Source organism: Apis dorsata, unplaced genomic scaffold (assembly GCF_000469605.1).
Source record: "Apis dorsata unplaced genomic scaffold, Apis dorsata 1.3 scaffold_339, whole genome shotgun sequence".
Lineage (NCBI taxonomy): Eukaryota > Metazoa > Arthropoda > Insecta > Hymenoptera > Apidae > Apis > Apis dorsata.
Window position 1 is genome coordinate 346798 of NW_006263606.1, and position 12240 is coordinate 359037.

Here is a 12240-nt window from a genome sequence, read left to right on the forward strand (position 1 = left end):
TATTTATTTCTTCACCATTCTTCAGGTTATTAGTATATAAGATCGAGGTAAGTAGACTGGTTAATGTAACTGTAATGAACGAATAACCGCATCTGTTACACCGCGGTATTGCAACTATGAGAATAAGAGAATCGTCGATTGAACCGCTATGCTTGTTTAACTAGTTTAGAGAGGTTTAGAAAAATTTGAAATTAGTTCGAGATAAAATTATATTATAATTAGAAATATATTTTTATTAAAGAAATATTATTTGAAAATAGTAGATATTTTATTTAATGTTTTAAGGTCAAGATACTGTTTGAAGATATTATTTTATGAATATCTAAATCTAAGGAGCGAATTTCTTGTATATTGAAATTAATAATAAATAAATTATGTTATATAGATACTTATTATATTATGTACAATGACATTAATATATTTTATTGTAATATGTATTAGTATTAAAATATATATTTGAAATTTATTTATTTGTGTAATTGTTACACTATTATTATGACAATTATTAGTTTAATATTTATCCCCAAAATGATTAACATGTCTGATTCTAAATTTGTACCATGGCGTTTCTAAATTAGTAATTAATTAATACCGTTCTTAATTTAATATTATTTAATTAATTTGTACAATCTTTACATACATAGTTTTAAACAATTATTATAAAAAAAAGATATTGAATTTTTATTTCCATAAAATGAAATATGACTTATTACATCGAATCCAATAAATATGATTAAATATTATATATGCTATTTTGATCTATGTATAAATTTATTTTTGTATATGTACTTATAGAGATCGTGTATAAAATCTATTTGAAGATTGATATTCAAAAAAATAACGATTAAATGAAAATTTTATATATAATAAACGCTCCATTGACCTCAACCATTCACGTATAGAGATATCTATTACTGCTACATTTTCTAAATTTAAAAATTAATACAAATATAGAAATTAAGATATTCCAATATTTTCAAACAAAAGTGAACGCTTATTATAAATAAAATTATTAATAAAAATTAATATTTATGAAATTCTTAGCAGACTATCGCTCTAAAACTCCCAAAAACTTAAGTCAACAATGCCTTTTAAATATAATTTTCTAACGATACGAAATAGAATAAAATTTTAAATATATAAAACAATTAGATTTTTAATGCTCTATTATCTTCTGTAAAAGAATATGAAAAATTTCCATATATTATTCATATGCACAATATCCATTCCATTAAAATCAAGATTTTTGAGTTACAAATAAATTTCCCTAATAAAATAATACAAGAAAATCGAATACTTTCATTGATTCTCAAAAGATGACAAATTAATTACACGTAATTGTAATAATTTCTAACCATAAACCCCTCCCTCTCATTAAAATAATTAAGAAAAAATACGCAATTTCATAGATGAAAATAAATTAATCACAGAATCAATATCTATCCATATTAAATAATTTCCATATTAAGACCAATCTTGCAATCACAAAGAATTTCGAAATCTCGTTAACCATGTTGGCTGATGAACCAAACAGTTTTCACGAAAAATCAATTGAAACGATCGCGAAGAAGCATTACCGACTCGGCCACTTTCTTGGCCAGTGTTTTAAAAATCGGGCGGCTAGATTTCGCGATTAGATGTTCTTTCAACCGTTCTCCTCGATTTCACCGTGAGAAGCTACGTGACCAACGCCCCCGTATCCGAACTGTCTAATTAAAGAATGCGAAACGCCCGGTGTTCATGTCCCTGGGACATTAATCTAGAGCAAACATGGCCGCGTATCGAGCAAGGCTATCATGTCTAACGCGTTAATGACTCTCGAATCGATTAACCACCATTCTCTTCGTTTTATTTCCGTGCAAAAGTGGGATTTCGTGATAAGCGCATTTGAGTGAATTTGAATTCGGGAGCCAAAGTTCGATGAGACGCTTTTTTTAAATTTTCCCGCCAAAATGATTACTTTACGAAACGAAATAATTAATCTCTATGTCTATATTGTATAAAATTTATGCAACGTTATATTTATAATTTAATAATATTATCAGAGGGACTGGAAAGAAATCCATTTATTATTTTTATAATATATAATTCAAATGTGAATCTTTTTCAAAGTGAATTTGAAAGATGACTATTAAAAAAATGGATATATTTAGATAATTGTACTTCTACAATGATTTATAAAAAAAAAAAGAAAATATTTTAATATTTGCTATAATATATTAATTTTTAATCTGTAAATTTCCCTCTATTCGACACACTATGCAAACGTGATTGCTATCACGTGATGGGCTGACCCCTTTCTCGGACACCGGAAACATACGTTGCGGGCCAATAACAACGTTCGTTAGCGCGAAAGTGACGGTAGATGGTTCGTGCCAGACGTGATGTCACATTTCGAAAAGACGATCCTGTGCTATTTCGCATCTTCGTAATAATGGAATCATACGTTTCTGTACGCTATATCGTTAGAAATATAAATTTAATCGTTTAACGTCAAGCAGAGTTGGACAGACGACTTAATTTGGACTTAATGAGATTATAATTGCTATATCAAACTAGTATCCATCTTTTTAAGTGAAAGAAAATTTTTGTAAATATTTGTCAAATGTATTAGCTATATTATATTTATAATTTAATAATATTATCAGAGAGACTTATCAAAGAAAGAAATCCAATTTGAAAAATGGGTGACTATCCTAAAAAAATGAATATATTTAGATAACTGCACTTTTACAATGATTTATAAAAAAAAAGAAAGAAAATATTTTTATGGATTTGTTATATGTTATAGGTTAATTATAACATCTGCAAAAAATGTTGAAGAACATTATGACACATAAATATTTTGCCAAAAATTAATACGTTTTATTGAAAACTTATGGACACATCTAATAATGATAATAAACAATTCCTTGATATTGTATTTTATTTTTCAATTAATTGAACAAACTATCAAAGATAAAAAAAGAAGATGAAAGTTAGTTACAATAATATATAATAACATCGTGATAAATTTATGCGAGCAAATGATTACATAATATCTTGGTGAAATAAATTTTCCCTAGTGAGCAAGTATTTATTTGGCAAATTGCAAATGGTTCGAGTACATTTCGCCAACATCTTTAATTAAAAATACATGATTGGTGAATATCCAACTCTATATTATCGTGAAAATTGGCTGGCAGAGGAAACAGGGATCTTCGATATAGGATGTTATTCTATAAAATGCACTAGAATGGTTGGAAAGCGTAAGCGGAGAAAAATAGACGACATCGTCGAGCAGGATTCGCAAGCGAGGATAGCTTGATTTAACGACTCGGTAACGATACACCTGTTATCGATTACGAAACTTTGAACACGCGATTTGTTCTTGTGTGTCATCGAGGATCTCTCGATGCCTATGCCGTTTCGACAATCGATCGATTCTTCACCGAGGGTGTATCTCCATCCACAGAGAAACAATCAAACTTTCAATCGATTAATGTCGAAAGATGCAAATAGAGAGACGTATATCATTGAAAAATTCAAAAGACAAACTTTATAGCAGAAAACGTAATGTGATATGGCTTACGTGCAATTAATCGGTATGGTATCATAAATAATTCTTGTATTGAACGTGTATACAGGGTGTCTCATTTAATTTTGACATCTCGATTTTTTCAATGCTATTATTCGTGGTGAAAAATGTTTCGTATGAATGTTAAATGATATTATTATTACTTCTTTCGTGAAAAGATGGCCACGTGAAGATCAATTTTATTTTTTTTTTTAAATTAAATGCAGCTTAACATTCTCTAAAAATATTGTATATCTAAAAATTATTAGTTTAGCTTAGTTATATTTCAACTTTGGAAAATTTATATCGCCTTTTGTTTTCCTTGTCTTTAATATATAATTAAGTATATACAATATATATATATAATATATACAATAATATAATTTTTTCAAAATTAACAAACAAAGATCTAATAAACTTTAAAGTTATAATATATAATATTTTTATTTATATAAATATATATTTATATTTTTATAATATATAATTTTTTATAGAATGTAAATAATAAATAAAAATATAATTTCATTCAAAAATGAAGTTTTCACTCACGAAAGAATTGATAACACGAGTATATAGATCTCTTGACATTCAAATTTTATTCGAAATATTTTTGAGAAAACCAAGATATCAAAATAAGATGAAATTACGTAATACATCGATGAACGATTTTTCGAGCGAAAAGAAAGGAGTTCTCAATCGAACTCGAGCAAACTGTGTCGAGTTTATTCGAACACGTGAAAACGTAGTATTCTCCTTACAGTGACAAGATTCTATTTACAACGGCACACCTATCGCCCTTGCGGCGCCATTGTGACATCGTTTACCTCCGCGAATTGTATTCCGAGCGACGAGTAACTTGTTCGAGATTGCCATTAAAAAGGTTAAACTTCGACATAAGCGTAAAAGAGCATACCTACGTTATTCATGGTACGAGTTATTATAGATACTTTCTTGACATTTTTATTACAGGCGACTTTCTAGAAAAATGATAGATAATAGGAAACCCTACACTATAAATTCTTAATAAAAGAGCAGTTACTCAACTATCGTTAATTTAATGGAAATTTTCTATGGATTCTATGGATTTTATATTTTTGTAAGAAATTGTTTAAATATATCTAAATATATCAAGAAATTTTGTGTAAAAATTAATTTATTTATATAAAATGGATGACATAAGATAATTTTAATTTTTATTAAAATATATTAAATGTTGGAAGGGAAAAGATGGATAAATTTAAGAAATAATTATAAATAATTTATCAATAATTAGAAAAGTGTATTTTTCAAAACATTAAGGCAAATATAATAATATTTGATATCGATTAACAACGTGATATTCCGATATAAATAAAATGAATACAGAAAGATAAAGTAAATGCAAAAATAATAACAATCTTTATATAAATATCACGAAGAAGAATACAGAGAAAAATAAAATCTTTGAATAGAATAATCAGAATAATAACTTCAATGCTATGCACATAAAAATATATCTATGTCATAAAATTTTAGATGGAAAATATTTTAAAAAATAATGTTTATTTTTTTGTCCTAAAACTGCTGCTAAAATGTTTAAATTATTCCTTTTTATACTCTTAATTCTTTTTTCTAAATTATATAATCTCATTAAACACACTCTAAATTCGCCAATTACATCGATAAACTCGTTGTTCTTCGTACCATGATATAAATCTAACAGACATATCCAAATAATTACAAAAAAAAAAAAAAGAATTAGAGAAATTGAAAAAACGAATGTCTCTTCCGTTTCGTACTTTACATCCTTTGTTGTAAAAAAACACGAGATATCAACAATAGCCGCTAATGCGTCGTAGATCTTGGCGATCTCGTTGCCGGCCGACCGAAATTACGACAGGAAGTCGTTCGATTCGGGTCAAGATATTGCTTACGGTTGCGTCCGATACGGAGGCGAAGAAAAAAAAGAAAAAAAAGAAGCCGCGTTTCTTCGCCGATTCGAGGCGACCCTGGGCTTTTGTTTCACTTAGCACCTCCGCACCGCGAGGAATTAGCACGGCCGTAAACTTTCGTGGAAGGCGTCCGCCGAGTGGCGTATGATTTGCATGCGAAATAAGAGTAAAGGAATAAGAGGAAGAAGAGAAAGGAGAGGCAAGAGAGAGAGAGAGAGAGAGAGATGAATTGCAGAATACAACGGAGAGAGAGGAAAAAAAGAAAAAAGGAAAGAAAAGGGCGAGAAGAAGAATGGAAGAGGAGGGGAAAAGAAAGAAAAAGAGAAGAAAGAAAGAGTGGCAATTCACTGGGGGCCTAATTACATTAGAATAGGCGTATTTTGAAAGGATGGTTTCCTCGAAATCGATGCATTCGCTGGCCAATTTCACGACCAGTCTCACGTCTTCATTCATGTCGCGTCTCCCTCCCCTATTCGGGATGTCTGCTCGGTTTTATTATCTAACAAGGATCAAGAAGATCAGTGGGGAGGGACGTTCTCGAACGGAAGTCTCGAATTCGAAACAATGAAGGCGAGCGCAAAGCGCGCGGTTTGACGCGCGGCGAGGCCCCCGAAAAGGGCTTTATGGCTCTATTCTACGTCACTCTTTTCTTTCTCTTCCTCCTCCTCCTCCTCCCACCCTTCCGCCCATCGCGTTCCGCAGCCGTTTCTCCCTCAACTCTTTTCTTCCTCCCCCTCCCCCCTCACCTTCCGCTCTTTTCGTTTCACCTCAACGGGTGTGTTCGTCGCCCCGTTCTGCGGTGTTCCCGTGGGCCTTTTTCGTGAGTAGCGGGCCGAGGGCCGGAGGAGAGAGCATCTCAGAGGATGGGAGGGGCATAAAGGAGCCGCTGCTGCGGGCATCTCGCCTCTGACAATCAGCTCTCGCCCCTGCCGAAAAATACGTGACACGCGAAAATCAATTTCAACGGTGGTTGCCCCGTCGTCCCCGGCCGTAAAACCTTATTATAGAAGCCTTCGGAAGATTCCCACTCGAGCGTAGTGGCGAGTACTTACTCGCTTCGTCCGAGCACTATTTTTATTTATTTTTTTTTTTTCCTCCACCTGAGAGTTGATTGTGGAAATTATTGAATTAATTGTATCGACGAGTTATTGTGGATAAATCAGTAAGATGGGTAAGATATTTTTTTGAAGGCGAAGAAAGAAGAAAGAGATAGATTAATGGAATATTACGAGTATATCAATTTTTATTCGAATATATTGTATTCGGTTGAATGGATAGTTGAATATGTATATGTTGTAAATCGTGTATTTTAAATTATATGATACGTAGGTACGAAATTATTATTATTATTATACGTGTTGTTAAAATTGTTAAACGATATTTAAATTTTCTTTTCGCATTTTATTGATTAATAAAAATTATAATCACTATTTGATCTTTTGTTATTTATTTATTACAACTCACTAATGCGAATTCCGTATCCGTTTATTATTCAAACATGATTACTGTTGTTCAATTGTAAGGAATGTTGAGTTTTAATAACAATATTCGAATAGAAAGCAATATGTTTATATCGGAGATCTAAATGAAAAACTTTGCGAATTCTTTCAGACAGAGGGACAGAGATTTCAATATAAATATACGAGCACTGCACGTATACTGTTTGTAATCAGTTTTTAAAAGAAATAAATGTTAAGTTATAATATAATAATTTTTTTTTTTTATTAATTAATGCCTTGTATTGTTAATATTAACGACATATTGTTAGATATTAATAAGATATCAATAATGATGATATATCTTATTTATAATTAATAGGCACATCTTTAGCCTAGGACGCAAGCCAGTATTTCTAATTCCGGAATTCAGTATATTAAATTTGAATTTTTACATTCGAAATTGACGTGTGCATGCATATGCATGCGATATGCTTTGTTATGAGAAAAAGATGATAGAGAGATCTCACGCACCAAGTTATCTAAAGTACATATTTATACATAGCATGAATTTAAATGCTACATATTACGATATATTTTACATATATTATTTTGTTTATAGAAGAATTCTTCGAATTCTTGTTAAAAACAACGAACGATACAATATAAAGAAAATTATCCACGAATTTTGACGAATGAAATGAAATTATATAGTATTTTTTTGTAAACATAGAATAAAGCATATTGATTAAATAAAAATTATGAATTAATTAAAAAGTTATAAATTAATTAATATTTCGAAAATTGAAATTAAATATTGTTTAGGTAGATATTCGTTAAAAAATTAAATTTTTTTTGCATTTTCTCAAAATATACTTAATATGGAATATATTTTATATATATTTTATATATATATAAAGTAAAACAAAAGATATTGTTTATTATTTTATTGTATTTCAATGAACATTTAAATAAAAATAGAAGAAAAATATTATTTTTTGGAACGAAAAAATATTCTTTTTGTTCAGCTGATTAAATAATATAGACTAAGTATCACAAATATGCTTCTGTATATTTTAAAATTATATAAATTTAAATATGTTTTTCTATCGAAATCAATTTGTTCCGAATTAAGTGCTTATAATATTTCAATAATAAATAAAGCAATTTCTTTGAAATTTAATTTTACATATTATCTAATAGAACAGACATCTTTTTATATTCCGTAATAAAATATTTAGTTTTTTTTTTTTTTTTGAATAAATATTAAATTTCATAACATATAATAAATTTCATAAAATTGATTTTTCTTCTCCAAATAGCATTTCGTTAAAATATATCTCCTTTTAGTACATGCAATATCCACATCACATAGATTACGATTATCACTTATTTTTATGTTTTAGATAAACACAGCAATGTAAATCTTGGCATAAAACGAAATGTCATAATTAAAACGTAATAACTTTATTTAAATGTAAAACATTTTAATATAAAAATTACACTTGCTCTTGAAAATACAAATAACCATTCGTATAAAATATTGAATCTCTAATTAAACAACAATTCAAAAATAAAAATTACTCTCTTGACAAATAATCGAATTTACACTTAATTCGAATTCATATCTTTTTTTCACATCTTTAAACGCCTCTAATTAATCAACAATCAATTATTAATCACCTTATATTTCAATCATAATCAACACATTATTTATTCTCCATCTTATCCTATCCCCTCTCCCTCCCAATATTATTACCTAACACTAAGCCACGTGCATAAATACAGATCGTACAAATACAACTTCCGTCAAATCTCTATCCTCCCAATAAATAAATCTTCCCTATACGAAATACGCGACAACCACACTTTTCCCCCACATGGCCCCACTCGACACGTCCATTCCCCTGAACACAACAACCTCGATCAACCTCGATTCGAACCTCGACTCGAAGCCGAGGATCAACCGGCGAAAACAACAGGCAATAAAGATCGGCTGAGAGCTCAATAAAATTCGAGCGAATCGAATATACGCAGCTCGTCGCGTGATCCGCGTGAAATTTATTTCTATTTGCCGTGGAGGGTCGCCGCGGCGATCATCTACCCCCTCCCCTTCCCCTTTCCCTCTCCCCTCCTCTCCCCCCACCGGGGGAATGGAACGGATGGAAATCCCCCCGGACAGATCCGCAACCGTCGCCACGGGACCGATTTTCCTCGGCCGCGCGCGTGTCCCTCCTCGCCTCGTTTCGCGGCCGGGCCGTGCGCCGATACGGCGGGGGGAAGCGGAGGGGCGAGGGGAAGGGATTGGTTGACGGACGGGTGGGGGAACGGGCTCGGAGTGATTATTGGACGCGGGGATCCTCAACGAGCAAACTGAGACGGATCGATCGCATAAATCTCCCGCCACGGCGCAATATAAAGGCGAAAGACGGCGGCGGCGGCGGCGGAGGCGGCTGCCTGGACGGCTCGAACGACTTGGCATAAATACGACTTAGTCGAGCCGCGATCGACTAATTGAGAATTATTCGGCCGCAATAGCGTTCGCGTCGCCCGCTAATTTCGCTGAGTTATCGGCGGAGTTAACGTTAACGTTTCGGGGCGGAAGGAGCGCTGCGAGATTACACGCGCCCCACCAATGGGATTTGCTGTGTAACGCACTCCGTCTCCCAGTGACACGTGAACGAGAGAGTTGGAGATGGAGAGGGGATTTCTCCCTAGGATCGGTCAATCTTCCATCGGGCAAAATTTTCTTGTGAGCTGGTTAAATAATAGGTGACATAAGTGAGAAATATTATACAACGTGGAGAAATTTTTCCAGGGTGATCAGGGAAAATAATTGAATTATGATTCGAGTTAAGTTATTCTCTTTCTTTCTTTCAATCTTTAATGTGAATGGAAAATTTACTTTTAAGCAATCAGTTAGTAAAAACTTGTAATTTGTATCATTCTTTTATTTGGGAAATGAAAAAAGAATTAATGCAAGGATTGACACGTAAACAAAATTATATGTTTGTTATAATTATAAAATTAAATAATCAATTAATTCAGTAAAAGTTATCTTCTAATTGTAATTTTTTAAAGAATTGTATTTATATTTGTTTTTTTTTTATAAATATAATTATTTCACTTAGAATTAGAATCTTCCTTCAAATTTTTAATTTTTTTAATAATAACTTCGATCAAGCTATAAAATGAAAAAGCTATGAAAATGCCAATGTAACTAAATAATCATAGTCCAAAATCAATGTTATTTTTGATTCCACTTTTCTCTATCATTTTTCTTTTTGCTCAAATAATTTCAGAATAACTGAATAATACATTTAAGATATATCAATAGAAATGTACTTCATAATTAAATATTGTAATCTTAAAGAGCTTGTGAATTTTTTCTTATTTTTAGAATAAGATAAAGTTGAGCAAGTAGAAATTCGAATAGTAGATAAATAATATGAAAGTAACTTTAAAGAGATAAAATACAAAATTGTATAAAGTGTTAATAAATAAATTTGAATGAAATAGAAATACGATATAAATGACAAATTTCCAAATTCATTATAATTCAAATTTCCTTCAAATTTATTCTTAGCATTTGAATGAACAATTAAAATCTACTTTACTATTTAATAAATTTGTCATATGCCAAAATTTTTTTAATCAAAAACATATAATACACTTATTTCAAATGTACATTGAAATTACAATTAATAATTATACAATAACTTGTTTAATTTTCGAAAATGTCAGAGTAAAATACAAAAACTTTCTGTAATGGCGAAAACAAATAATAAAAACATTAATGAACAATTAATGAATAACAACGACTATTGATCGAGGTCTGAAATCAAGGATCTTCTCCAATATTGATCTCAATTTTAATCTTACGATGAAATCTCGTTGTACAGATCAGAATTTTTCCATCTTTTCATCAACGCTTCGAATAACGCTAAAATATCACAATTTTTTCTCAGATTCAAGACGAGAAACGACCGAATCATAATGACTTAATCACTTTGGGAGGAAGGAATAATAGCGAGTCGAAAGAGGATGTTGCCTAATTACAGATCTCTCTGAATATCGCAGGATGCTGAAAGATCGTCCCTTCGTCGGACAATTGAAACGTTTAAGAAGCAAATTTCACGAACCCCTCGAAAGGAAATTCTTTTTAATTTTCAATGAAAAACGCAACCGGCTACGTAACGTTCACCCCTTTCCCCGGTTAAAACGGTATCATTAACATCACTTTGCGTCCAATTTGACCGGCCGTGACGTTTTATTATAACTTCATACCCGGTGATTTCGCTAGCACGATAGCCACCCCGTAATACAAAGTATCACGAACCGCGACAGCGTCATAATTTCCAGACCCGATCGAGACTCTCTTGCGTGCATTAATAGCCCGCGTATACACCCTGTATACCTCGATTAGAGGTGGTGGCCTGGTGTGTACTCGTACACACGAAAAAAAGGATCGAATCCTCCGTTATTTTCCACCTCCACCATATGTCATCCGACAACATTTCGCTCGGTGTCACGATTTTGCTCGCTGACCCCAAGATTTCCGCAGCATGTGTTCCTTCATTCGTTTCTATGGAAAAAGAGAAGAAGAAAAAAATATTTCGCTTTTGGAACGCGATCCATTCTTTGGACGAAGGTCGAAAGTTTTGATAGAATTTTGAAAAGAACGATTCTATCAAAGATTCTTCTATAACTTTTGATTTGGATTGATTTTCGATATTTCTAATGCATGTTTTAAAAGACGAAAGATATTATCTTTAAATTTTTCATTGGATAAACTCGATAAATAATTCTGTTTTATACAAAATGAATATGTAATTCATGGATTATGTAGGGCGATTTGGATTGATTTAATAAAAAAATTATACGATAATTAAATTCTAAGGTGGCACATGAATACCTTTTACAATTGATTGTATCTATACAATGAAGTATTAATAAAAGAATGAATTTGGTTTCTATTTTTCTCGACTACCTTAATATTTAACATATGTAAATGGTAACTGAATAATTCAAATAAAAAAATTTTAGAAATTAAGAATTTTAAAATAATGTATATGTATAATAGAATAAATGGAACTTTTAATATTTAAATATTTTTGAATAATTTACAATAATTAATTATTTTTTATATATTCCTCATATGAACGAATTAAAAAGTGGAAGAAATATTGAATTATGCACTTCTGACTTCACTCGAAGCAATATTTTCAACAAATATTCCCCATTTTTTAAACTATTCTAATAATTTCTATCAGATAAATAAAAATATAAAATTCTTAATATAATATCTCATATTTCC

The 12240-nt window shown here is 31.0% G+C and overlaps 2 protein-coding genes across 3 annotated transcripts in view; one reads left to right on the plus strand and one right to left on the minus strand.

Moving 5' to 3' along the window:
* The window catches only part of LOC102678508 (chymotrypsin-like protease CTRL-1), a 21520-nt gene extending 14501 nt beyond the window's left edge, over nucleotides 1–7019 (plus strand). For both annotated transcript variants that reach the window (XM_031511626.1, XM_006618001.2), the window contains exon 5: nucleotides 6965–7019. The gene's annotated coding sequence lies outside the window, so the exon portion shown is untranslated. The remainder of the gene's footprint in view (nucleotides 1–6964) is intronic.
* LOC102676104 overlaps nucleotides 1–12240 on the minus strand; it is an 88915-nt gene that overhangs the window by 57311 nt on the left and 19364 nt on the right.